The 27,047-nt window shown below is 42.3% G+C and overlaps 1 protein-coding gene across 2 annotated transcripts in view; it reads right to left on the reverse strand.

Annotated features, from left to right (window-relative positions):
• Positions 1 to 27,047, reverse strand: part of LOC144682992 (glypican-5-like) — a 1,265,567-nt gene that overhangs the window by 710,020 nt on the left and 528,500 nt on the right. The window lies entirely within an intron of this gene.

Raw genomic sequence — 27,047 nt, forward strand, 5'->3', positions numbered from 1 at the left:
CTACTGAAAGGTTGTTTCCCCTGGCTGTATGGTGTAAAACAAGGGGTCAAAGTCTTACGAAAAGGAATTAGCCATTTGGTGATGAGAAATTTCTTCATTCAGAAGATTGTAAATCTTAAGTATTACTTACCACAGACGAACATATGAACAAGGAGCAGGAGTAGGCCATTGAGCCCCTCAAACCTGCTCCACCATTTAATAAGATCATAGCTGATCTGATAGTAACCTGAAATCTGCATCCCACCTATCCCAGATAACATATCACCACCTTGTTTACCAAGAATCTATCCAGCTCTGCCTTAAAAATATTCAAAGATTCTGCTTCCACCACCTTTTCATGAAGAGAGTTCCAAAGGCTCATGACCCTCCAAGTGAAAATATTTCGCCTCATCTCTGTTTTAAAAGGGCAACCCCTTATTTTAAAACAGTGACCCCTAGTTCCAAATTCTCCCACAAGAGGAAACATCCTCTCCACATCCACCCTGTCAAGTCCCCTCAGGATCTTATATGTTGCAATCAAGTCGCCTCTTACTCTTCTAAACTCCAGCGGATACAGGGCCTAGCCTGTCCAGTCTTTCCTCACAAGACAATCCACCCATTCCAAGTATTAGTCTGGTAAACCTTCTCTGCACTGCTTCCAATGCATTTACATCCTTCCTTAATTAAGGTGACCAATACTGTACACCATACTCCAAATGTCGTCTCACTAATGACCTGTACAACTGAAACATAACCTGCCTACTTTTGTATTCAATTCCCCTCGCAATAAATGATAACATTATATTAGCTTTCCTAATTAACTGCTGTACCTGCATACTACCCTTTTGCGATTTATGCACTTGGACACCCAGATCCCTCTGCACCTCAGAACTCTGCAATCTCTCATCATTTAGATAATATGCTTCTCTTTTATTCTTCCTGCCAAAATGGACAATTTCACATTATCCCATGTTAGACTCCATTTGCCAGATCTTTGCCCACTCACTTAACCTATCTATGTCTTTTTGTAGCCTCCTTATGTCCTCTTCACAACTTATTTTCCTACTTATCTTTGTGTCATCAGCAAATTTGGCAACCATCTCATCGATCCCTTCATCCAAGTCATTTATATAAATTGTGAACAATTGAGGTCCCAGCACTGATCCCTGTGGAACACCACTCGTTACATCTTGCGAACCTGAAAAAGGCCCTTTTTTGCCTAGTCTCTGCTTCCTGTTAGCCAGCCAATCTTCTATCCATGCCTATGGATGCTCATTTGTTGGGTATATTCAAAACTTAGATCAATAGATTTTGCTTATTCATTTATTGAGTACATTCAAAAAAGAAAAAGAAAAGTTTTCATTTATATAGCACTTTTCATGACCACCAGATATCTCAAAGTGTTTTTCAGCCAATGAAGTACATTTTGAAGTGTTGTCACTGTTGTAATGTAGAAAATACAGCTGCCAATTTGCGCGCAGCAAACTCACACAAACAGCGATGTGATATCGACCCCAGATAATCAGATTTTTGTGATTTTGATAGAGGGATATTGGTAAATGTCAAGCCTTGGATCAATAGATTTTGGATACTTGGGAATAAAGGGATCTGTGGATAGGACAGAAAAGTTGAATTGAGGTTGAACATATGCTATGATGGTATTGAATGGTGGGCCAGGATCGAGGTGCCATATTTCTTATGTTTTCATATTGAAAACACAGATAATCATTTTTTCCTACATACTTATCAGAATCATGGTCACATAATAGCCTTAAAACCATAATACACAGACTCTCACTGAACCAGTATATTTGCTATTGGGTTTACAGAATGAAAATATGCCACCTGGCCTAACTCATTCATGCTTCACAAGTCCTTTCCTACCCCATTTCATCCAACTATATCATTATATTCTTCTTTCATTTCTCTCTCATGTGCTATCTAAATTCCCCTTAACTGCATCAATGCTATTTGCCTCAGCTGCTCCTTGTGGTAAAGCATTCTATATTCGAACAATTCTGTAGGTACAGAAGTTTCTCCTGAATTTCCTATTGGATTTCATAATGACTATTTTATACTTACAGTTACTAGTTTTTAAATTGTCCAGAAGTGGAACAACCTTATTGAACCCCTTCATTAGTTTACAGATCTCTATAAAGTCAACTCTCACTATGGCTAGAGCATACTCTAAAGCAAATGATCATGTATATCTGGCACATTTGCAAAAACTACAAATTCACACTGCATATAGAAATTATACATTTTGATACATCATGAACCAAACATCACTAAATGTGCATTATTAGATTATCACTTATTGTCACTTATTGTTAGAATATTCTACCTCATTCTTTAATTGCATTTTATCATCCATATTTCTGTCTGGTTCATCTAATTTTGCTAAGAATTTTACACCCTGCACTCATCAAAAAAAAAATTAAGTTTATGACCCAGCAAGAGGCCATGTCTCTGCTAGCCAAAAAAAATAGCTATACAGCCTAATCCTACTTTCCAGCTCTTGGTCCATCACCCCTTAGGTTATGGCACTTCATATGCATATCCATCTTATTTTTAAATCTGCTCCCACCATCTTTTCAGGCAGGAAGTTCCAGACCTCAGCACTCTGGGTGACAAGAAATTATCTTCAACTCCCTTCTAATCCTTCCACCAATTACTTTAGATATATGTCCCTTGTTAATAACCTCTCTGCTAAGGGAAATAGATCTTTCCTGTCCACTCAATCTAGGCCCCTCATAATTTTGTACACCTCAATCAGCCTTCTCTGTTCCATAAAAAAACTCAGCTTATCCAATCTTTTCTCATAGCTAACAATCTCCATTCCTGGCAATATCTCATAAATCTTTTCTGTAACGTCTCTAGAGCGATCACATTCTTCCTATAATGTGGTGACCAGAACTGTACACAATACTGTAGCTATATGGCCTAACTAATGTTTTATATATCTCTAGTGTAACCACCCTATGCATTTATTCTATGCCTCAGCTTGTAAATGATAGTATCCCGCATCCTGTAGCATGTGGCAATCACAGCATTATCTATACTACATAAAAGATTTATTGTACAGTGTAAACAAAATTGCACTACTTCATTTGATACCAAAAATCTTTAGAAGTTGAGTTCAATAGCAAGGGCTATTAATTTCCACAGGGTTTCTCCCAATTGTCTTTTGGAAAGTGCCAGAGAAATGAAGTTTAAATTATAGATAAAAAAGAACAAGTCCGGACATATTATTGTCTGCAACTGAAAAAAAAATCAGGTTACCACCAGTTCCAATAATACCAACATTGTTTGAAGGATTGTATTAGAGCAGTCCATGGCAATGGAGCAATAATGCAGCCATCTTATATAGGTAATGTGTGCTCTTGATGTGGAACTTTGTTCAAGTTAGGTCATTGATTTTATTTCAATAATTAGAACACTGAAACGAGGCATCTGATTTCCTGTTGTAATGCCTTATTTGGCCCAGCAAACTCTCATCTTGCCACTCTGCGAGTTAGGCTTATGTAGGGTTCTGTTCCTCCAACAGAGCCTTGTAAAATTAGTCTATGCTGCATCAGTAGCAAACTCCTAATGTGTATATAATTATTCTTTATTTTGTTTATCCTTTCGGATGGAAGTGCAGAAATGGGGTGTAATCTCCTGTTGAAATCTTTAGAGTTGAAAATTGATTTACCCTGTTTCTTGGGCCCAACGCTCATGGTTCATGACATTCCCGTGTCAGTTCAGTTCAAGGTAAGCAAAACACAACTTGGTCCACACACCTCAACTGAATGATTGTATCATCTTGGCAAATGTGTCCCATGGTCTTCCTTCCTCTGAGTTCAATGGGAAGCTCCTGTTCTTTTTTAAAAAAAATATCCTCAGTTTAAGGAAGGCTATACAGCTAAGCTGAAGGTGCTGGAAAATTATCTGGGCAGATTAAAGGTGAAGGAGAATGGCACACCAGACAAGGGGCAGAGTTCCCAAATTTAGTGATGTTGTCTTAATAGCTTTTGTGGACCAAGCAGAGTCTAGGATGGAATCAGTGTTTCCCCAGGCGGGAAGGTGTGGGAGCAGGAAGCCTTTGCACACCAGCTTCAGAAGGGATAACATCTTGTTAGGGAAGTCAACTCCCAAAGTCTGGTTCCAAGGACAAAATATAGGAGTGGGGCTACTTTAAACAGCACTAATTTCTTTTCTCACAACCTGTCCATAAAAAGAAAGTTGTTTTGATTTGATTCCCTCTTTATAAGCAGTGGCGTATTTCCCAACCCTTCGGTTTTGCTGTGATCCAATTTTCTATTAATAAACCCGAGATAGGATGAACTCAAAGGGTTAGTTTATTTGCACACACTCAAAAAAAGGAAAAGAGGGTTTGCGATGTCCCCTTCACCTTCAGATAGTAAAGAGAGAGAAAAAAAGAAAAAAATTACAGTACAGAGACGACAGAGGAAAGAAATATTGTTTCACATGGGTTCCAGAGTCCAGAATCAAAGTCCAATGAGATGTTCCTTCACATAAGTTAGTGGGTTGAAAACCGATGCTGGATAATTCTGGTGGTGTTGACTTCACAAAGTGAGATAAGCATGCAGAGATGAATCAGTCTTGTAGGTGATGGTACAGGATTCACAGCAGAAGCAGCTCCAACTTGAGCCAGAGCTCCTTTTCTTTGAGTCTTCCAGTCAGATGGTAAACAGCAGGCTCAGGCTTTGCAATTCAGCAAGGCAATATTAGTGGTTCCACAAGGCAGAGGCCCCTGCCACATGACTCCCACCTCTCTGCACTGTTTTTGACAAAGGATGTGGATCCCTCATGTGGGTCCCCGAGATTGTTAAATGTCTCAACCATTAGGAGTTGAAAGAAAGGCTGTGGGGTCCTTTATCTTAGCATACAAGCAGGCTACTGTTGGCCTGCCTGGGTTATAAAATGCAGATGGCCTTTGTATATCTCTCTTTGAATTTGGCCAGTGCAGCCTACAGGGCGTCGTTAGTGGTTCCCCAGAGGTAACGATGTGTGAGCTTCCCCGATAGTGCCAGGCAGCTCCTTTGGCTCAGTGTTCATAGACAGACACAGATTCAGCCGTTTTAAGGATCTTTATTCGGTTTTCTTAAATTTCTTAGTCCCTCATGGGTGGTCAAGGTGAGTTAATGCATCATCACATAACATCTCATATCCAACATACCACCAACCTTTCATTCTGCGCCACTTCATGTTACATGAAGTGTAAAGGGAATCTGAGATGTAAAGAAATTTGACCCAGTAAAGAAAAACTTCAAAACAAAATAGTTCATCTGGAAGCATTTAGGGCAAAGAGACTTTTTTCAGGAAATTACAGCCAAAGTAGATATTGAAAAGTCCTATAGATCATCTGGTCTAAACAAAAGGACAGGTTATTCTACTGAAGAGACAAGGAAGGTGTGCGTAAACAAAAAGGTCATACTAATCAGGGACTTTAACAAACCTGACATTAACTGGAAATGCCAAGCTATCTAGAATCCAAGTTGGTGAACGTAATGCATGGCTGATTTATGATCCAGTGCATTAGTAATGCCAAAAGAGGTATCACATCTCAAACATGGCAAATGGGATTGACCCAGATAGCATGCCAGAAAAGCGGCACACTTGAACAACAGCCTCTATAACATGATTAAGCTTGACACAATCAAGGATAAACCAATACTCATTTACAGAACTTTAAAAAGGGCAACTTGAATTTAAGTAAAGAACATAAAGTGCTGGAAAAACTCAGCAGGTCTGGCAGCATCTGGAGGCATTGGAAACAGAAACAGAAATAATGGCCTGAATTTTTCTGGCGGGCTAGGTGGGAACGGGCTGGGGCAGTTGCAGAGCTGACCACCGCCCGCAATCGACTCAGTGCTGCTATTTTATGTGGGCCCGCCGAGCGTAAGACGCGAGCAGTAGCGCTACCTGTGTGGGCGGGGGGGGGAGGAGGGAGAGTCGGGGCCGGCGCAAGAGCGCTTCAATCTCCCTGAGGCACGGAGCTGCCTCAGAGAGAATGAAGTGCTTTTGAAATAAATAAATAAATAAATGGAATAAAAATTTAATGAACTGTGTCCCCTCTGTGTTACATGAGATGGGACATGTTTTTATATTTCAGAAAAAAATTTTCTTCAATTTGTGAAAGCTGTAGGAAACCTCATCCCGCTCGTGGGCAGCGTAAATTTGAAATTAATTAGTTCCTTAATGGTCTTAATAGGCCTTTTAATTAACGGTGGGCACGCAGCTGACTCCGGCCCGCGTGCGCCGAACGAAACATCGCTAGACAGCGAAATGGTGTCGGGACACACGCCCGATCTCATCACGCATCATTTTACGCGCTGGTGTGTCGGGCCCGCCCCCGCATAGAGACTGAAAAATCCTGCCCAACATTTCAAGTCAAGTATGACTCTTCTTCAGAACTGAATTTAAGTAATTTGACTGATGGGGAATACTGAAGTGACTTCAGTTGACAATAAATTGATATTTTAAGGACATTCTACTGAGAAATGCAAATTAAGTACACTCCTAGGGTTAGTAACCATAGATTAATGAAAGATAACCTAAAAGACAAAATAGAGACTCATGAGTAAGAATAAAATAAATTCTATAGGGAGCAAGGTGTGGCAAAGCACTAAGAAAAATATAGAACCTTGAGAGATGTGGAAGAGGATCAGCGAGGGAAAGAGGGAACTACAAATACGCATTGCTACACAACCTAAATGTAACAGTAGCTGTTTCATTATTATAAGAGAAAAAATATTAATACAAGAAATTGTGATCACTTCTAAGGATCTGTGTTCTACTGGATTAGAAAAAAAACAGCATGGTTTCTGTTTTTGAGAAACATGTAATAGTGACCCAGCAGTAAAGGGTAAAATAATGGAAATGATTATTGGCTTGGAGGGCCAAAGGGCCTGTTCCTGTGCCATACTTTTCTTTGTTCTTTGTTCTTTGGAATAAAGCTGACAAGTGTCTGAACGAAAAGTAGAACATAGTTTCAAAAAGAACAGATCCTGCCTGGCCAAAATCCTTTATTTTTCCGAGGATGTGACATCTTAATTGGATGTCCAAAAGCTTCCACAACATAGATTTGTACGACTTTAAGAAAAGCTTTGATATGGGGCAGAATTGTCCTAGGTTTGCTGTAATACTTTACCCACCAGCCGCAATGGTGGCTTTTCACACCTTATTGTTCCAAACCTGCCGCATTAATTATGTATTCACAGGAAACACGCCGTTTCCATGGCGGGCAGGCTCTCATTCGCCCGCCATGCCATCACTTCACCGCTTCATCCCATCTGGCGCCATATTTGAGGTCCTGCCATATGCACACCTCTCCGTGCTTCCAGCCCACGACTGCTGCATAGAAGACATGGCCCCGAAAGGCAAAAAGACTGCAGTCCCCAAGTTTAGTGACACGTCCCTCAAGTGCCTTTTGGACGCTGTGGAGGCCCTGCCGTGATGTCCTCTACCCCCACTCTGGCTGCAGAATGGGCAGCAAATCACCAATCATGCTTGGTCAGCGCCAATACCCTGCAAAAGAGGACAGCCACCCATGGGGCAAGAGGATGAACGATCCCTTCCATCCTGCCAGGGAAGTGACTGTTCTCATCACACTCAACTCACACACTCACAAACTCATCACACATCCACAGGGATCTCACTCACTGCCAGTTCAAGGGACATCACCATTCACTCTCTCACATACACCTTCATTGTCCTCATCCTGTCCATGGGACCACTTACAGCCCACACATACCAGGCATACTTATCGTCTGGGCTGGCAGGCATCCTGCTTACACTCTCTCCATCTCTATTCAGGCAGGACAAGCTGGTACACAACAAGAGGGAGAGCTCGCAGACCGGTAGAGGAATGCCTGAAATCAAGGTCCTCATGGACTTTGAAAACAGAGCTATCCAGCTGGCCAAAAAATCAGACCAGTCCTGTGCTGACGGTGAGGTTGATGGTGCTCTACCAAGTGAGGATCCAGCAGTGCAGCATCCATCAGACAACCATGCTGTGAGTGATGTGTCCTGTTTCACAGGCCACTGCCATGCACTAATTATCTCTCCTTGCTTTCGCTGGCACATTTGCCAAACAGCCGGCAGAGTCCATGGCCCAGGACCTCCAATCAAGCCTTGAAGAAAGCTCTGAAGAGGAATCTGGAAGCGTCCTCCCTGAAGTCCCGTCACAGCGCTCACCCACACCCTCCACCAGCGCAGAAACACACACAATCGGTGGGAACTGGCTTTAGAGTAGCCTCAGGATCACAATTTGGTGAGCACATCGTATTTTCAGATCCACAGCAGGCGGTGGCAGGGACTTCCCAGGTCCCCGGCACTCGGAGGACTGTTGCAGATCAGATATTTGCTGGGTCCGATCAGATGATGAGCCTCTGGACTCGGTCATGTCACAGTTGCTGGAGCTCCAAAAGCAAGCTCGGGAACATCAGAATGGGATATCTGCTGCACTCCTCAGATTGCATGGCACAATGGAGGAGTCCGTCCGCTTTCAGTCTGAGATGATAGCGCTGGCATGCCAATGCACTGAGGTTAACACTGGCAGGATGGCGGTAGACATGGAGCCATTGGTCCTGAACGTCGCTCCTGCACTGCTGCGTGGGCTGAACTCGATTGCTGACACCATAGTTGGTCTCCAACAGTGTGTGGGCAAGAGGGGTGAGGGGCAGCTCCATCTCACTCCAGCTATCCCTTCTCCTCAAAGAGTCAGACAGGGGCCCTTGGGCACCCAGAGGGAGGAGGGTCAACAGGTGCACACGCTGGCCATCAACCCAGTTGACTCCGGGAGCGTCCAGTCCATCCGAATCAGCTCTTCCTGTGACCCCAGCAGCTCCAGCTCCACAGCTTGAGGAGGGTGCCACTGCCATACAGCAGGTCCCTGAAAGCAGGACTTGGCCCTCCAGAGGACACCCACCAAGGTCATTACAGACACGGCATAGCAGTCAGCAGGCTGTCGGCACCTCGCCGGTGCTTGTCATTGCTGCCAGAATGTCGTGCACAGGCACCACAGAGTTCTGTCATTCTCTGTATACTCTCAGCACCTTTAAAAGTGGGACTGGCCCCCAACTCTTCAGCATCTGTGACCAGTGACACTGTGCTCCTGAAGGGTCAGGTGCTGAAGGCGGACAAAGGATGAGATGTTTTTAAAGTTTCATCGCTGCGTCTCTATGATATGGATCTGATCACAGAGCGCAAGCGAGCTGTCCTCGGCCAGACAGGAGTCAGACATTCTCACAGGCTATGTGAAGATTTATGGAATGTCCTCACTGTATGTCGTCATCATTCTCCTGCAATTGAGCGACTTTTAGGTCCTCCACTGTGTCTTCATGACAGGAGCATTATCACAGAGGGTATGTGCACTACCATAAGCCAGACTGGAGTCAAACGTTCATAGATGCAATGTGAGAATCTTATTGTGTTTATCCTCACTGTATGTTGTCATCATCCTCCACAAATCTAGCAGCTACAAAGGCTCCCCGAGCGCGCCTGCCTTGTCTGGCTAGTGCGAGGGCATCATCCCCATCATCGTTGCATTCGAGGACCTCCTCACCCTCCTCCCTATTGATGTCCGCCTCATCGGAGGAGGCCTCCAGCTCCTGCATCTCCTCCTCAGCCAGCTCCTCTCCCCATTGCAGCACCAGGCTGTGAAGGGCACAGCAGATGACGACAATGCGTGACACCCTCTATGGACTATATTGCAGGGCTCCTCCAGACCAGTCCAGGCACCGGAACCTCATTTTCAGCATCCCAATAGTTTGCTCCACCAAGGTGCAAGTTGCAATATGAGCCTCGTTATACCTTTGCTCTGCTGCAGTCTGAGGCCACCGCACAGGTATTATCAGCCACATCCTCTGTGGGCAGCTCTTGTCCCCAAAGAGCCATCCCTGCAGCCTCTGCATACCCTGGAAGACATCAGGGATTTGTGACCGACTGAGAATGTAGGAGTCGTGCACGTTCCCTGGGAACCGTGCACAGGCCTGCAGGATGCATTTGTGGTGGTCGCACACCAGCTGCACCTGGAAGCCCTTGCCATTGATATAGTTGACTGTGTGTTGCGATGGAGATCTGAGCGCCGTGTGAGTGCAGTCGATGGCACCCTGCACCTGTGGGAAAACTGAGATCTGGGCAAATCCAATCACTCTTGCACCCTGGCTCTGCTGGTCCCGGGCAAAATGCACAAAGTTGTGTGCCCCCGTGAAGATGGCATCCGTGACCTCATGGATGCATTTGTGGGTGGAGGCTTGTGATATCCCACAGAGGTCACCTAAAGCTAAAGCTTTAGCTCTGAAGAAGAGTCATACGGACTCAAAAAATTAACTCTGTCTTTCTCTTCACAGATGCTGTTAGACCTGCTGAGTTTTTCCAGCATTTTCTGTTTTTGTTCCTTTTATATGCTGTTGTGAAACACGTCAGCATGATTGGACGTACGGTCCAGTGGTGGGGGAGGGAAGATGAGTCCAGCGGGCTGACCTTATAATGACATGCTGGTGTATTACAATGAGGTTCCTGCCGACAGATTGCGGGGAATGCTGCCCGCCATCGACGGGCTGAGAGGATGATCGCAAACTGGCTTCATAACATAGTGAAACCGATTTTTGACCTTCTCGCCGCATTATCCGCTCACACCACTGAACATGACCGACGCCAGCGGACATGGCACGGCTCCTGGTTTCACAAGAAAGAGAAGCAGTAAGAGTGATGTCACTTTGGGGAGATATGATGAGTGGAGTGCCCCATAGATTGGTTTTGGTATCCCACTGTTTTTTTTTTTTGCCCTGGATTTAGAAATTGATAGCAAACTGGTCAAATTTCTGGATCATAATAAACTAGGTGGGTGGAGAGAGGAACAGCAGAATCTGATGATGCAGAGAAAAAATACCAGGAGAGCACAGAAAGTATTTGTAAGTGGGCGGAAACTCAATACAGATAAGTGCCAGCTGTCAGACACTAGAAGCTAAAAAAAGAGAATATACCTAATGAATGATGACGAACAACTGGGGATGAGGCTAAAAATGATTTGGTTATGATGGTTATACTTACGAGTGGCCATATGCAGTAATTGCAAAGAGGGAAATTAACACGGCAGAGGGAATGTTCAGCTGTACTGTTAAATCTGTAAAACGCTGAAACTGTTTAGTGCTCTGGTTAAGCAACGCCTCAAATTCAGTACTAGTCTCCAAGGCACAAGTGAATTATTTAAGCCCTGTTAGTGTTACAGGGAAGGGACTGCTGACCTAGCGCTGGATTTTCACGGACAGAGAAAGACTTTGCCGATCTTTAAAAATGATAGGTGGGATCTGGAGGTGGGAGTCCCACCCTCATTTCTGACAGATCCAATTTTTGCTGACGGTGTAAGGTGATGGGGCGTGTCTCACAGAGGGTGGAAACCCAAACTCATCAGGGCCATTTGAACTTAGTGCTCAGTTCAAACAGGCCCCATTTGGTTGGTCCAAAGGCCTTAACTTGTAGGGGGGGATTTTCCTCTCGTTGGGCAGGCGCGGTGGGTGGGCTCAGGAACAGCAGCGAGACCGACTGCCGTCCGTAATTGGGCTCCGACCCCAATTTCACGCTGGCTGGCCAATTAATGGCCGGCCAGCGAGAAAGGCGCACGAAGAGCCTCAGCGCTGCCGGGGTGGAGGCGGGAGGAACGCGAGCACTGAAGTGTACACATGTGCAGGGGAGTGCGCACTGACAGCTCCCTGAAGGCACAGCTGCCTCAGGCAGCTGAAGGATTGTAAAATGAAAAATAATCTTTTTACATATGATATAAACATGTCCCCACATGTGACTCAGTCATATGAAGAGGAACATGTAAAAAAGCATGTTAAAAATTTTATATATTTTTAAAAGTAAGCCTTGGAAGCCTCACCCCGCCTGTGGACTGAGGGTTCGTTAAAAATGCAAAAGCCGCCTGGCCTATTCGCCCGCCCACCAACCGAATGGTTGAGTAGGTAGCAAAAAATGCAGCTTAATTAATCACTTAAGGGCCTTAATAGTCCTCTTAATTGTTAGCGGGCATGCTACCGCCTCTCGCGTGTGCCCGCCGACCGAAAAACTGCGAGAGTGCGCAATGACTTCAGGATGCTCACCCGACATCATTGTGCACTATTTCACTCCCGTCCAGGTCGGGCACGCGCCCGCCCGCAGGACAAAAAATTCTACCTGTAGTGTGAGAGTCATGAATTTATGCAGTAGATGTAAATGCTATTGAAGGGCTGATAAGTGTCTGTTTAAGTGTCATGATTTGACAAGTGGGAGGGCATGAGTGGCATGGAGGAGGCATGGGGGTATTAGGCGCCATGAGTGTGGGCAGGGGGTATGAATTAGCATGGAGGGACCACGGGGGTGGGTGCGAGGGTAAGTGAGTGTGAGGGGTGAGGGCTAGATGGCCTAACAGCTTCTAAAACTACTGGGATGAAGTCCCAGAGAACTAAGGTGAGCCACCTATCCAGTCCACTTTGGCATCTTCCCACTGGTGTGGCTGCTTAGTATCTGCTTCCGGAGTCGGTGGCCCAACTCAATCCCGCCTCCACAGGGGGAAAATTGGGTCTGGGGCCCTTTAAACTGAGGTGGATCTGCCGAGTTGGGAAATTTCCCAACTCAAGCTACCTACCTCGGTCGTGAAAATCCGCCCCCTAGTATCAGAAGACTGGATTATGAGAAAATTATAAAAACACAGCCCTGAATGGAGACAAAAAGAGGGAAACTCTGAACTATAGATGCAGGTTGTATCCCTATACCCCCACCCAGCTGAAATGGGAAGGGAAGAGGAGTAAAGATGGTGCGGGGTAGGGTTGGCAGTGAGGGGAGTGGACAGGAATAGGCTATTCAAACCCTTGGCTCTTTTCTGCCACTGAAGTAGATCATGGCTGATCTGCATCTTAATTCCATGTACCCACTCTGACCCCATAATACCCTTCCTTAACAAAACTTTATCAATAATGACATCGTTCAAGTTGCTCAAAAACTTTGGGGGACAGAGAATTTCCTTTGTCTGAAGTACTTCTACTTGACATCACTCCTGAATGGCATAAACTCTTTATGTCCTTTGGTCCTGCATTTCCCGACCAGAGGAAACAGTTGCTCTCTTCCTACCCTATCAATTTATTTAATTATCAAGGAGATCATCTCTTAATTTTCTATACTCAGTGAAATACAAGACTAGTCTATTCAAGTTTTCCTTATAATTTAACTTTTTCAGCCCCAGTAGCATTCTGGTGAATCCAGGTCCCAGGCATTACAGATGCCAGTTTCAGCCAATTAGATTCACCCCACATGATATCAAGAAAAGCATGAAAGCAACTGGATATAGCAAACACTATGGGTCCTGGCACATCCTAGCTATCGACTGAAGAGCAGAGGCAAGATAAGATTCCAGAACAGGGAGGCAATCGGAGGCCAGAGGAGAAATTAGGGTATGCAGCAGAGGCGGAAGGGGCCAGAGGAAGGATCAGATCCTGAGCAAGGGGGAGAGATTGGAGACCTAAAGGAGATCAGGAGAGTTGGAGGGAAATTGGAGGACTCATGGAAGAAATCGGAAGGGGCACAGTGAAGTGAAGGTGGTGGTGATCGAAGATCTCATGAAGGAAATTAGAAGGGTCTGGGTGAGGAGAGATTAGAAGGGTTGTGGGGAAATATCAGCAGAGTTACGGGGTGTGGGGGTGGGGGAGGTGGCATGGGAGATTGAAGGCCTTGTGAAAGAGATTGGAAGAGTTGTGCTGGTAAGGTAGGGCTTGAAAAACCCGGAGATGGAGATCAAAAGAATTGGGGGGTTTGGGGGATGCTGGTCACAGGGCATTGGTGAAGCAGATAAACTGAACCCAGCAGTTTAGATAATTAGAATTAAACAATTTAACATTCAGAAGAATAGGCTGTAACTGCCTTCAACCATAACTCAAGTATAAGTACTGAAAGTGCAATTTTGGTGGTTCTTAATTGCTTTTAGCTTAGTGGTAACATTAACATTAAACAATTAAGTTGAATAAAATAAGAACTATAATTAGCACTATCCCAAATAGGAGCAAAGGGCATCTTCTCTCTCTAAACATGGCTGAGTGTGTGCATCCTCAGCTGAGTTAGGTTGTGGAATTCCCACTCTAGAATTCAGCACAATCTAGGTTTATTGGGACCTGGAAAACTTGTCTGTCTAGGGTTAAACTTAAAATGGTGGTTAAATATGAGGCACACAGTCTCATCATAACATTTAACTTGCAAACCTGCCTCCTGGGTGTAGGTTTGTTACCCAACCTTGTGATCTGGCTCCACCAAAGACAGAAGTGTGTGGGTCAGGGGCATGTTGGGGTCAGGATCCAGATTTCTCATCTTTTAACATTCCACCTGTCCCAAATCTTCCCATTTTTGGAGATTGAAGTCCACTCCCCATGTTTTTTCAATGACTTTGCCATGCTCTTTCATTCATGGCTTTTCAATGGATCCAAAGCATTCCTAGGGTAGAATCTTCGGGTTGGCGAGTGGGGGAGGGCCCGAAATGAAACGCGGTGACATCAGGCATGCGTCCTTACGTCACCGCACGTCATTCAGATATTCAGTTTGGCGGGCTCGTCCCGGAGTGGGCTGCGCGCTCGCCGAACTGTCAAAAGCCTATTAAGGCCATTTAGTATCAATTACAATACTTAACTGAGCTGCTCTTCCAAACTTAAGGTTGGCGGGCAGGATAAGACCCCAGGCGGCCTTTACATTTATCATGAAACCTCATCCACGGGCGGGGTGAGGTTTTATGAAGGTTTTTAAAGTGTAATAAAATTTTTCAATAAAATTCATTGGCATGTCCCAGCTCATGTGACACTGTCACATAAGGGGACATGTCTTAAAAAATTTTTTCTGTCTTTATTAAAATTTTTAAAGACCAAACTAATCTCCCTAGGCAGCTTTTTGCCTCAGGGAGATTTCTGCGATCTTTTGCGCGCATGCATGGAAGAGCACAGGCTCCGACTCAGCCTCCTCCCCCCGCCCGCACAGGGGGCGCATAGCGCTTCCGGGTGCGCGTCATGCTGGGCGGGACTTAATTGGCCGGCCCACATAAAATGGCAGCGCGCATGCCCGCCCGCGCCCACTCCCATCCAACCCTCCCCGACGGGGAGAAAATTCTCCCCCTACTTGCAAAATGACTGTCATGATTGAAAGTTAAACTTTTCAAGCTTAATGCCAAAAATATTTGACCTTGCAAATTCACATGTCACAGACAGAATTTATGCGTTTTCTAACTGCCACTGATCAATGTGTTTGTATGTAAGGGATGTGAATAATCTTACCTTCACAGTGATTGCCTGGACAGATCAATCCAGCAGCAAGCTTTTTGTAAGTTTTAAAATAAACATGGTTATTTATTATCACCCGCTTGGCCCAAAGCTTAAAACGTGACATCTCAGTCTCTCGACTCACACAAATTATCACATACGCAAAAATTAGGTACAGATGAAGATAAAGTAACACAATTACAATTTATGATTGTCTGACTCTCTTTGATGCCAGGCCTGTAGCTTCTTAGATGAGTTGATGCTTTAGTTGAAGTGAAGGCCTTGTAAAGCAGAGGAATCTCAGTATGATGTGAAGCTTCTTGTACTCAAATTTCCAGGGGGTTGGTTTTCAGATGAAATCAAAATTGGAAACAGGTTGGGGGTAGTCCTTCTTCCATTTTCAAGGCATTGCTGTTTATTATCTTGGCTGCTCAGATGATTTGCAGCTCGTTTGCTGGTTTTCTGATGGAACTCTGTCTCTAGAACAGCTTTGGCTGTTCTTTAAAAGCAAACAGAATGTATGGCTGTCTCATCATGTAACCTTTTCTAGTCCAAAGTCCTTTTACAAATAAGGTGGGTGGTTAGGTTGATTGTACATTCTGTATTGTGGCTTTCACAACTTGAGAGTTTGTATCTCAATGACCCATTCAATTTGAAAGTACCCTTTGAATTAGTTTCAGAAAAGGGTATTGAGTCAACATCAATCTGGAAGGTTCCTTTTGTTCTCCCTTGGGAGTGGAGCTTTTCAATCCACAAGAGAAGTCAGGTGGTCCTGGGGCAGTCATATTTTCCCATCCATTTTTAGTCAGTTTAAAGTATAAAAATTAGTTTGAAGTTCAGAATATACTGGGACAAGGCACACATTAATAACTTAATTGTAAGATTGGCATCCTACCATCTGCAAGAGATGATGGGAATGCAGCCTCAGAACTTTGGTGTGGTCAAATGAGATCATCTACTGCACTTCTTTTGATGGCTGAAAACATTGATTCTGTAAAGGGAAAGTCTGCCATAAGTGCCACAAATGAAGTTGTCCCTTGACGGCAGTGTGGAATGATCTCCGCTGACGCCCTGTTTGCAGGTCAGTGGTTTGCCACAAGGTACTGTTATGCGTCAAGTGGAATTGCACAATCCATTGCTGCTGGCTAGCTTACTGCAAAGAAGAATGAGCCTATCCTGCAAGTGCACAGTCCCTGCATTCCCCTCCCCCACTCCCAGGTCCTCTGAAGTGCCTCCTCGCAGCGACACATGACACATGGCATCTAGGCATCCTATGGCCCTAGGCTGAAGTGCAGAGAGTCTCAGAGGAAACTTGGCCCACAGAACTATAATATATGCAAGTGAAGAAGGCACTCAGTAGAGCGCATCCTCTGCCATGCTATGTTAACTCAACTCTGTTATTTGGACTAAAAGACTAACAGCTCCACATAGTGGACACAGCTGATACATACATGTAAGAGTATAGAAAGAGTTATTTGTGAATTCCTATGCGCAATCTTTTCATACAGATGCTTAATGTCTTCACATGGTTTTAAAAGGGGGCACCAGCTCATTTAAGCAAATGGTTTAAAATGCTTATTGAAATAGCAGATAGGAATATGATATAAGTTTTTTTGATAACACAATACAGCGCAGTTTTCAGGGTTACGCAGCTTATTAACCCTCCCATCCCATTACTGTTTGTCTCATCAAAGCTGATCATTTATAACACTTCCTCAAGCTACAAAAAATTCCAGATTTACTATTGAATACATAAACACACATATGTACAGATGTGCCGAGACTATCAGCAACATTGCTCTGTAATTCATTACAGTTTATTTTCACCATTTATTATAAAAATGTATGTGGATAGTTTCTACTAGGCTCCCTATTATATACCTAAGGATTCTGTTTTTTGGGATTAAACTATCAGTTCCTTGTGCTTTTAGAATTTTGAATTCACTGCTCATGTCATGCTCAAAACAGAACAGATGTAATAGTCTAAATAAATACAATACAATTCTAATAATTCAACATGTATTTTGACTTATTGGATGAAATTACAATCTAAATAACAGTAAAGTGGAGATTTATTGCTAAACAGTTGATTTATCAGGTAATTAGGATTAAACAATTTAAAATTCAGAATTGTAGACTGAAGCTGACTTCAACCTTAACTTGAATGCAGGTGCTGAAAATGCAATTTTGGTGGTTCTTAATTGTTTTTAGCTGAATGGCAGCATTAACACTAAATAATCAGGGTCAATAAAATAATAAGTATAATTAGCAATAATTAAAATAATAAACGATAAACAAGAACTACAATTAGAACTATATAAATAGGAGCTAAGGGAATTCTGAAGTTCATCTTCCTATATCTAACTGTGGCTCACTGGTTAGTACTCTTGTCTGAGATAGAAGGTTGATCATTTCCATTATAGAGTTGAGCACAAAATCCAGGCTGACAATTCAATGTATTATTAAGAGAGAGCTGAGCTGACAGAGCTGCCATCATTCAGATTAAACATTAAACCAAGGACCCACTTGGAGGTAAAGCTCCCACGGCATTATTTCAAATAGGAACAGGATACTTGCGGATATCCTTGCTAATATGAATCCTTCAACCTACATCGCCAAAAACTGATAATCTGGTCATTGTGGCCAGCATTTTCCAGTTGGCGAGTGGGGGCGGGGCCCGCTCGCCAACGTGTAAAATGACGCGGGGTGACGTCGGGTGTGCGTCCTGATGTCACCCCGCGTCATTTAGATTGTCAGTTCAGCGGGCGTGCATCCGATTCAGATGCACGCCTCCCAACCTGTCAACGGCCTATTAAGGCCATTAAAAAACCAACTGAACTCCGACAGGGGGAAAATGTTGCCCTATCAGTTTTCTGTCTGTGGAATATGGCTATGCACAACTTGGCTGCTGCATTTTCTACTGTCATGATCAGAAGACAGGAGGGAAAAAATATATATCTATATCATTCTGGCCGCTTTATAAACTTATTACCTTTTGAAAATGGACAAATGGCCGGACAGATAAAATGGCTGCAGCTGACCACATGATGGTAAATCTGGAAGCTTCTGAGCAGTTTAAACATGGACAAAGACTAACTGATCAAACTCCTGGAATGTAACACTTCTTGAATTTTATAAACATTCCAGCCAACCAACACAAAAGGCTAGTGGATAAGGTGTCTGTGCCAGCCAGCACTGCAAAAATGCACAGTTATTATTAAATGCACAGATCCTCATCTCCAAAGTTGTGCTAATGGTTCTTCAGTTACCTGCTCAAAACACAATGGGTTTTAACAAGGGTGACTCGTTAGCTTAATAGCTCGACTCGAAACCACCCTGCCACATAACCAAGACTTGAGCTATTTCAATTGCTTTAATTATAAAGCTTTTGCATTCCACCTTCAGTTGCAGTTTAACCTCTGAAGAGAACCAGGCTAGCAGGCTGCCTTTGACTTCCATCTCTCTCTAAGTCTGAATTCCAGAAAGAACCCTGTATTTTTCCTGTGGAGTGAACTAAGTCCCAGGATACAAGAGTGCTTTGCTACATCTTCAATGAACTCAACCTGCAACTGAATTCCTCGGACAAAGACCAGGAATTCTGCCAGACAAAGCCACCTGAAAGAATCTTCATTGGACATTGACTTATGGGACTCTGGACTCAAGTGAAACCATCATTCTTATTTTTATCATGGTCTTGCCCTGTACCCCTTTCTTTCCCTTATCCCTCTTGTGTTGTATGAATGCAAAAGCAATGGATGGTTTGTGTGTGTGTGTAAAAAACTACTCTCTTATTTTATCTTATCTCAAAGTTCGCTGTGGGGTTATTAATAGAGGATTAGATCACTCCAGAACTGAAGAATTGGGGAAAATACACCACCATTTATAAAAGGGGAAATCAAAAGTCAAAAACACCTTTCTGTTTATGGACAGATAGTGAGTGGAGAAATCAGGGCTGCTTAAATTAATCCCCTTCCTGTCCATAACATTACAATAGTGACAGAGCTACAAAAATACTTGGTTGTAAAATGATTTTGGATGTCCTGAGGCCACTTAAGGTGTTATATATATGCAATTCTTCTTACATTTCCTTACTTGAAGGAAATAAACCTGCAAGGCTCCGGGGATCGAGTGGGGGAGTTGAACTGAATGGATTGCTCCCCAGGGAGCCAGCATGACTTGATGGGCTGAATGGCCTCCTTTTGATGACTCTGACCCTTTTTTCAATCACATTCTATTTTGTTCCCTTCTACTTTGGGGTGATTTGATTTAATTTTTGACTTTTTTCACAGTGTTGTCGAAATGATCTTTTATGGTCTTTTTTTATTGAAATCGGCTTCTATTATATGGTGTTGCATTTAAACACTGTAGGGCCCTCAAAGGGTTCAGTAGATTTTCAAAGCATTCAGTACACTTTCATCTCTCTCCACAAATTTTAAATATACACTCACAGGCTACTAACCTCATAAGCTACATCTGTAATAATATTTAACAAATCTGACTCTCAGTGTTTATCTGATGTCTCCCTTCCTTGTCTTGGTCATTCCTCATCTTCCTTTTTCCAGCTCTATTTTATTTAAACCAATGGTACTTTACTACTCATTAAGATACCGATTGATATATTGTGTATTTCCAACATTCTCTGCTTTTACATCAGAAACTTGTTAATGTTAAGAGAAACATAGAACTTAGAGCACAGAAATGTTTGTGCCAGCCAAAAAAAAAGTGACCCAGTCTAATCCCACCTTCCAGTTCTTGGTCCATAAGTCTGTAGGTTACAGTACATCAAGTGCATATCCAAATATTTTTTAATCGTGATGAGGGTTTCTGTCTATAACACCCTTTCAGGCAGTGCATTCCAGACTCCCACCAGCCTCTGCATGATAAAGTTTCTCAACTACCTTCTAAATCCTTCTGTCCCTTTAAATCTATGCTCTCTGGTTATTGACTTCTTTGCTAAAGGAAATATGTCCTTCCTCTCCAGCTCTATCTAGGTCCCTCATAATTTTGTAGACATCAATTAAATTGTCTCTAAGGCCCAACCTATTCAGTCTTTCCTCACAGCTAAAATTCTCCATTCCTGGCAACATCCTTGTAAATCTCTGTACCCTATCTGCTGCGATCATATGCTTCCTGTAATGCGGTGACCAGGATTTTATGCAGTCCTCTAGATGTGGCCTAACTGGTGTTTTACACAATTCTAGTATAACCTTCCTGCTCTTATATTCTATGCTTCAGTTAATATAGGAAAGTATCCCATATGCCTTCTTAACCATCTCATTTAACTGTGCTGCTACCTTCAAGGATCTGTGTACATGCACTCCCTGCTCTTCTCCACTTCTCAGTGTCCTACTGTTTATTGTGTTCTTCCTTGTCTTGTCTGTCCTCCCCAAATATGTTATTTCATACTTCACTGGACTGAATTCCATTTGTCACTTTTCTGTCCACCTGTCTAGTCCACTGATATCGAAGTTCGCAGCTTTGTTCCTCACTATCAATCACATGACCAATTTATGTATTATCTGTAAATTTCACAAAAGGACCCATCAAAGATTACCATTTGCTTCCTGCCACTGATCTAATTTTGGATCCAACTTGCCACATGATCTTGAATCCCATGTGCAAATACTGATGTAACAAAACAAATGTGAAATGGTTAAGCATCGACTTGTGTCAAATGTTTCTTTCTATACTTCACTGGGAATGTCCATTAAAATATGGGAGAAATGAAACAGAAACATTAAGCATTTGTATGACAATGATGACAGTAATTTCTATCCTAGAGTGATAGATGCACCTATGAATACAAACACAAAGATAAATTTAAAATATATATTCTTAGTTCTGCTGCAGATTACAACTAAAAACCACGAAGAGAGGACATCTTGATAAGGAATGGAAGCAATGACATAAAAAAAAATAAAATTCACTGCACTCAAAACAATAAAAAATGGATTAGATGGATAAAGTTATTAGGAGGCAGCTATCAGACTTTCATTTATGGACAAACAATGCTCAATTTGCAAAGTATTTGGGCTCTTGCCATGCCACTAACACAATCTTGCTGATGTGAACTTTATGTATATTGAGCATTTTTGGCTTGTCCAATATTTTTCATCTTCATACTCACACAAATAGTTAGCAACTGTAAACTTCTTCCCCAATTTCACAAGACAGTCCCATGCTATTTTCAAAGTACGATTTTCAAAACCATAAATTACAACAATTTGTCTATTTGTGGGAAAGTGCTTATATTAATTTGTAACTGTCACAAAGCTGCTGCAGTCAAATGACATGTGGTGTTGCAGTAGATGAAAACACATACACACACACATTTGAGACAATGATTAAGTATTGCATACCTCACTATGCATTCTAAAAGCATCATTGTGGTTCAGCTATATCTTGTGTAATGAAGAATGGCATTTATGTACAGTTTGTAGTTCAATTTGGGAATTAAATTATCCAAAGTACAATTAGGCAGGTGCTGTAAGAGTATAGCATGCATTTGATCAAACTGGAGACTTTTAAAAATATATTTTGAATGTTTCCAAAACTGTAGGGCTGTAAAAATGTAACTGGCATTTGGGTGCAGAATTCTATTTTCCTAGTGCAGAAGAACAATTTATAGCCAGTAGCATCTGCCAGTTTTACATGATAGACCAGTCAGTAACTGCAACATAACACCCAAAAATAGTATCATGCTCCAAGCAGAAAAGGCCGATGCTAACCTCAAAGTAGAGATATTTAAAATCCTGCAACATACATCGGCTTGAATTTTGTGGTGACCTTGAAGAAAGCTGCCCACAAAGATCTAGCAATCTCCATGCCACAGACATCCGCTTCCTGAAATCAGTTTGAATTTGGAGTCAAGTCAAAGAGATCGCCAGGTGTCCAAAAAGGGTGATATTATCAAGCAGGGTAAGCCATATTTGCACTTAGGGAAATAAATAAATCACTGAAGTCCGATTCAATCTTAATTTCTAAACTCTACTGATAGCGAAACAAATGTGTGAGACAGACAGATGGGAATTAGGTAGAAGGTAAGCTATCATAAGCATTAAAAAATAAAAAAATTGTGAATGTTTTTACCATAACAGAGAAATTTGACATTGAACAAATATATTACTCTGCAGGTGCCGGTTAGGCTGTTTAGCAGCAATTACGAACTCAGTGTGCTGTTAGTGTAACAAAGTGTAACATTTTCCAAGGATTTTCAGAGAGAAACTGAAAGCATAAGAGTGGAGGATAATTCCCATCGATCGCAGTCCAGAAGTGTAGAATCACCAACAGCAACTTCTGGATTGCTGTTTTAACTGTGTTTGTGAGGACTCCAGAAATTGATGTTGGTTTCAGAGGACTAATGACAGCAAACGCTGACAGTTTTGCCATTATTACTACTGCAGAGTTCAGGGTGTAATATATCACAGCTGCCAAAAGCAGTCAGCAATAACTTTGTGAGTTTGTAAACAACTTGGCCTGCAGATTCCCTTACTTAGCACATAGAAACATTTAACTGTCTTCAACAATTTGCAGTTTCAGTCTTGAACAGTCACATAAACTTGCAAAAGACACACAAATTTCCTACAGATTGCTTAAAATGCCCATATGTTAAAATATCTTGAGCAGTTATCTAGTAAGAAGATTTTTAGAAACTTTGGGACTGACTAATCTATGCATACAAATCATTCCTCAGTGATTCCTCGCATCTTCAACTGAATTGGTCAGTTTTACAAAAAGACAACCTGGAGAGCTACTCATTAATTTAAGTTAGTCTATTAATTTCTTGTATTATCTGTTCTTAGCTTAATGTTTTTGCAAATCTTTATCTTACATCAACAAATATTTTATAACAATAATTATAGTCCTTTTAACAAACTATATATAAAAATATAATTGAGCTGTAACATGATTATAACTCAATTAAACATATTTTAAGATCTAGTTAGGATGATACTTTTGTTTCATTCATTCTGCAGTAATCTCAAATACAAACAATTCAATTTGTATTCAGCAGCAGGAAGAATGCCCCAGCAATGCTATTTAAAACAATGCTCTTAAATCAACTACTTTCGGGTTAATTGCTGATTGATCTCTACTGGCTCTTCCTGCAATTGTAGAAGTGTTTGGTGCTTTCCCAATAAGTTTAAAGCTGCTGAAGTCTACAGGGAGTAGTGTGGCATGTACTGTAGGCCTTTGAGATGTCAAGAGGATTCAGTCTGTGCTGCATGGAAGCTGAGAGAGCAGCCACCAAACACCTTCCATCTCCATGCTGCTGATCAAGAGTAGGCTGATTGGTGGTAATTGGCTGCATTGGATTTCTCCTGCTTTTCTGTGGACATGACATACCTGGACAACTGTCAGGTAGCTGCCAGTGTCGTAGCTGTGATGGAACAGCTCCGCTAGAGGTGCGGCTAGGTCTGGCGCACAAGTCTTCAGTACTGCTGCCCGGATGTTGTCAGGGCCCATAGCCTTTGCTGGATCCAGCTGTTTCATGGGATGGATTTTATGAGGGGATGGATTAGCCGCACCCCACGCCCCAATTGAAAAATCCATTGGCATTGCACCAGCTAAAAACCCGGCTTCCTGCTGCAATACTATACTTGGGGCAGCCTTGTTTGGATCAAAGTGGGACTTCTGCCCCCATCTGTGAAGAAGTCCTGCCCTAGGCCAATCAGATTGGCCAGCAGGTCCATAGTCCTGGCAGCGAAAGAATAGAGATGTGGCCACAGCTGGGACTACAGGGCATCTGCGAAGATGAAGAAGTGATGGATCTCGAACTTCAGGTAAGTCAGGGATCTTGATCCAGCCTGCACGGCAGACCCCAGTGATGGGTCGAAAGGGGTGAGGGATGGGGGCTTGGGTTGTGAGGGATAAAGGTGGGGGATGATCTTGGGGGAGTACCCCCGATGGGGAAAGGGGATCGCCCAAAGGAGCTACCCCACTTTTGGCCCAACAGCAGCCTGTGCAATGAAAGCTGTTGGGCCGCTCACATGGCATCTGCCTTCCTCTGCCACAGATATTATAGCAGCAGAGGCAGAATGAGACCCTGAAGTGGCTACTAATTGGTCACTTAAGGGCCTCAATAGGCTCAAAGACAGGTGGGCTGCCTGATGCATTGCCTGCCCACTGTAATACGGGAGACAGCTCGGGGGTGGTTGGGAAGACAGCAGGCAGGCCACTTGTTTTATTTTATGGGCCACCCTGCCTCAAAAAATGCCAGTGGGGGATCATAACGTTCACCCCATTATATCATGTGGACCTCAGGAAGAAGCCAAACTGCTGGAGTCCATGTGGTGAAACTACGTCCACAAAAGTGGCTTATTGTACTCTTAATACAAATCCATCATTCAATACGTTAATTTCTTACAGAAGCTGTTAGCACCAGGAGCATTATAGGATGACAGCTTATGTTTCTTCTAACCTTCCCCACACATACAATCAAAATTATGTTTCATTGTTAATTTTAGCGTTTTCAAAAATGTTTAGAATAAAAAAATATCTAAAAGCAGTAGGATGGGAGAGTTGAACTCCAGGCATCCTGGTAGCATAACTCTGAGACTCATTCAAATCTAGCTTGAGGTGATCAAAGTGTTTCCTGTGGTAAAGTATCTCAATATCTAGGGCAAAAAGAAACCCTGTTAAGACCAAGGCGTTCTGTTTTTATACAAATGAGGGAACAGGACTGCGGTCTGTCCTCCCATTCTAACTAAAGGAAAGAATAAATGTGTAGAACCAAAAAAAATTTTAAAACTCATAAATAATCATATATTAGATAACAGACATTCAGGAGCATAATATGAGTCAGTCACTCTTCTAGTGATTCAGAATGTAATAAAGGTTTTGAAAATACAACTCAATCGGTTTTAAAAGATATGTTACTTCCCTTCAAACACTTTCAAATATTTACTTCAAGAATAATACTCCTGGTGGAAGTACTCCCACCTCTGTCTGAAAACGTTTCAACCAACTAGCACAAAGATTAGAAAGGATAAAGAATGCAGAGTTCAAGGGCAGGTCCCAACTACAGGTAATGAATGCCTGATGATAACAGAACATTGGTACCAACTGCTGAAGATGACCTTGGTTACTGTAAGATTTTCCCCACCTTCTGCAATGGTGGTCTGTTTGATTTTAGTTTAGGTTCTATTCACAAAGGCTGCAATTTGGTAATTCTGTGCATGCAGCATGAAGAAATCTTGAACTATGAACAGACTATGAATAATCAAAAAATCGAGTCCCTTTATGTCAGAACACCTTTTCTTAACAACTTATACTTCTTCAACTGTAACTGAAATTTTACCTGGAAAATTAGCTTCAATTTTTGCAACAGCTGAGAATAATTATATGGAACAGAACACTTGGGGGTTTAATTTCTCCTGGTATTACATTGGTTAATGGGTTCAGAAATATTCCCTGTGCACAATTTCAACTCAGCCATTAACCTGTTTAAATTACCTGACAGGTTATTATTTTAAGCATTTTAAAATAAACAGGTGAATGGTAAACAGGTGAAATTTTCTATAGAAATATTAACTAGTACATTGCCAAAGGGCAATTAAACATCATGCCTTTTTTTTCAATTTTTAGCGGTAAGAAACCACGGGAAATGCTGACCTTGGCATGTTTATTGATGAAGGACAAAAATGTGACCAAACCCCTCCTACAAGCAATTTCAATAAGCTACTGAAATAGTGCATGAAATTAAAGTAGTGTATAATTTCACACACTGTAAATAATCTTTCAGTTCTGCTGTCCTTAATAAGCAAAATACTTAAAATTATTCCAGCAATTGAAACTAGGACAGTGAACAAACAGCTTATAAAAACCAATAAATAGTTGATGCTGTGTAATTCTATACTTCCTTTTCCTGAATTGTTTGTTTCATCTTGTTTATTTATGAAAGCCTTTGCCAAGAAACAGACTAATAGTTCCAATATTACAAATTAGGTCATTATAACTATTTATATTATTCAATATCCACACATGCACACTTTCTAGCAGATTCAGTGGATAGTAATCAAGAGCAGGAATGCTAACTATCTTCCCTTTCCTAATTCAGGATAGTTGAAATGAATTTGCTCCTTCCACATCAGCTTATAAAAACCAATAAATAGTTGATGTTGTGTAAATATATTCTTCCTTTTCCTGAATTGTTTGTTTCATTTTGCTCATTTTATTGAATAAACTTTGGTCCACTTCTGGGATATGTGGATCAGCTACATATTGCCTTCACTAACAGGGCACTCACAGTAACAACTTCCAACAAAGCCAATCCCATAAATCAAGAGACAATCTCTTAAAAGTTAAGAGATTTGGTACAAAAATCATGAGTTGATATTTTTCCCAAACATAAACCAATATGGATTGGCAGTTGGTTCATAAGCCGCATTAGTCACTTAATTAATCTTTTAACAGGTTAGAGTTCTTCACAAAAACTTACCTACTGCATCTGAAAATGCTTTACAAAGAACTATTTTAAAATTCTACCTGTTATCTCCACATGTTACAGAATGATCCACCATCCTACCACTGCAGAATGATAAAGCACAGAAGGAGGCTATTCGGCCCATTGGGTAGAATTTTCTACCTGCCGGGCGGGCGGGTCTGACCCAATCTCCAGCGGGTGGGGAGCCGATCCCCGCCACCATTTTACGTGGGCGGGCCAATTAAGGCCCACGCAGCGTGACGTCCGGGCCGGGGGGTTCCCCAAAAGCGAGAGTGCGCTCTTTCGCGCATGTCACATGAGATGGGACATGTTCATTAATTTCACTAAAACTTTATTAAACTTTT

This window comes from Cetorhinus maximus, chromosome 7 (genome assembly GCF_964194155.1).
Source record: "Cetorhinus maximus chromosome 7, sCetMax3.hap1.1, whole genome shotgun sequence".
NCBI classification, from domain to species: Eukaryota; Metazoa; Chordata; class Chondrichthyes; order Lamniformes; family Cetorhinidae; genus Cetorhinus; species Cetorhinus maximus.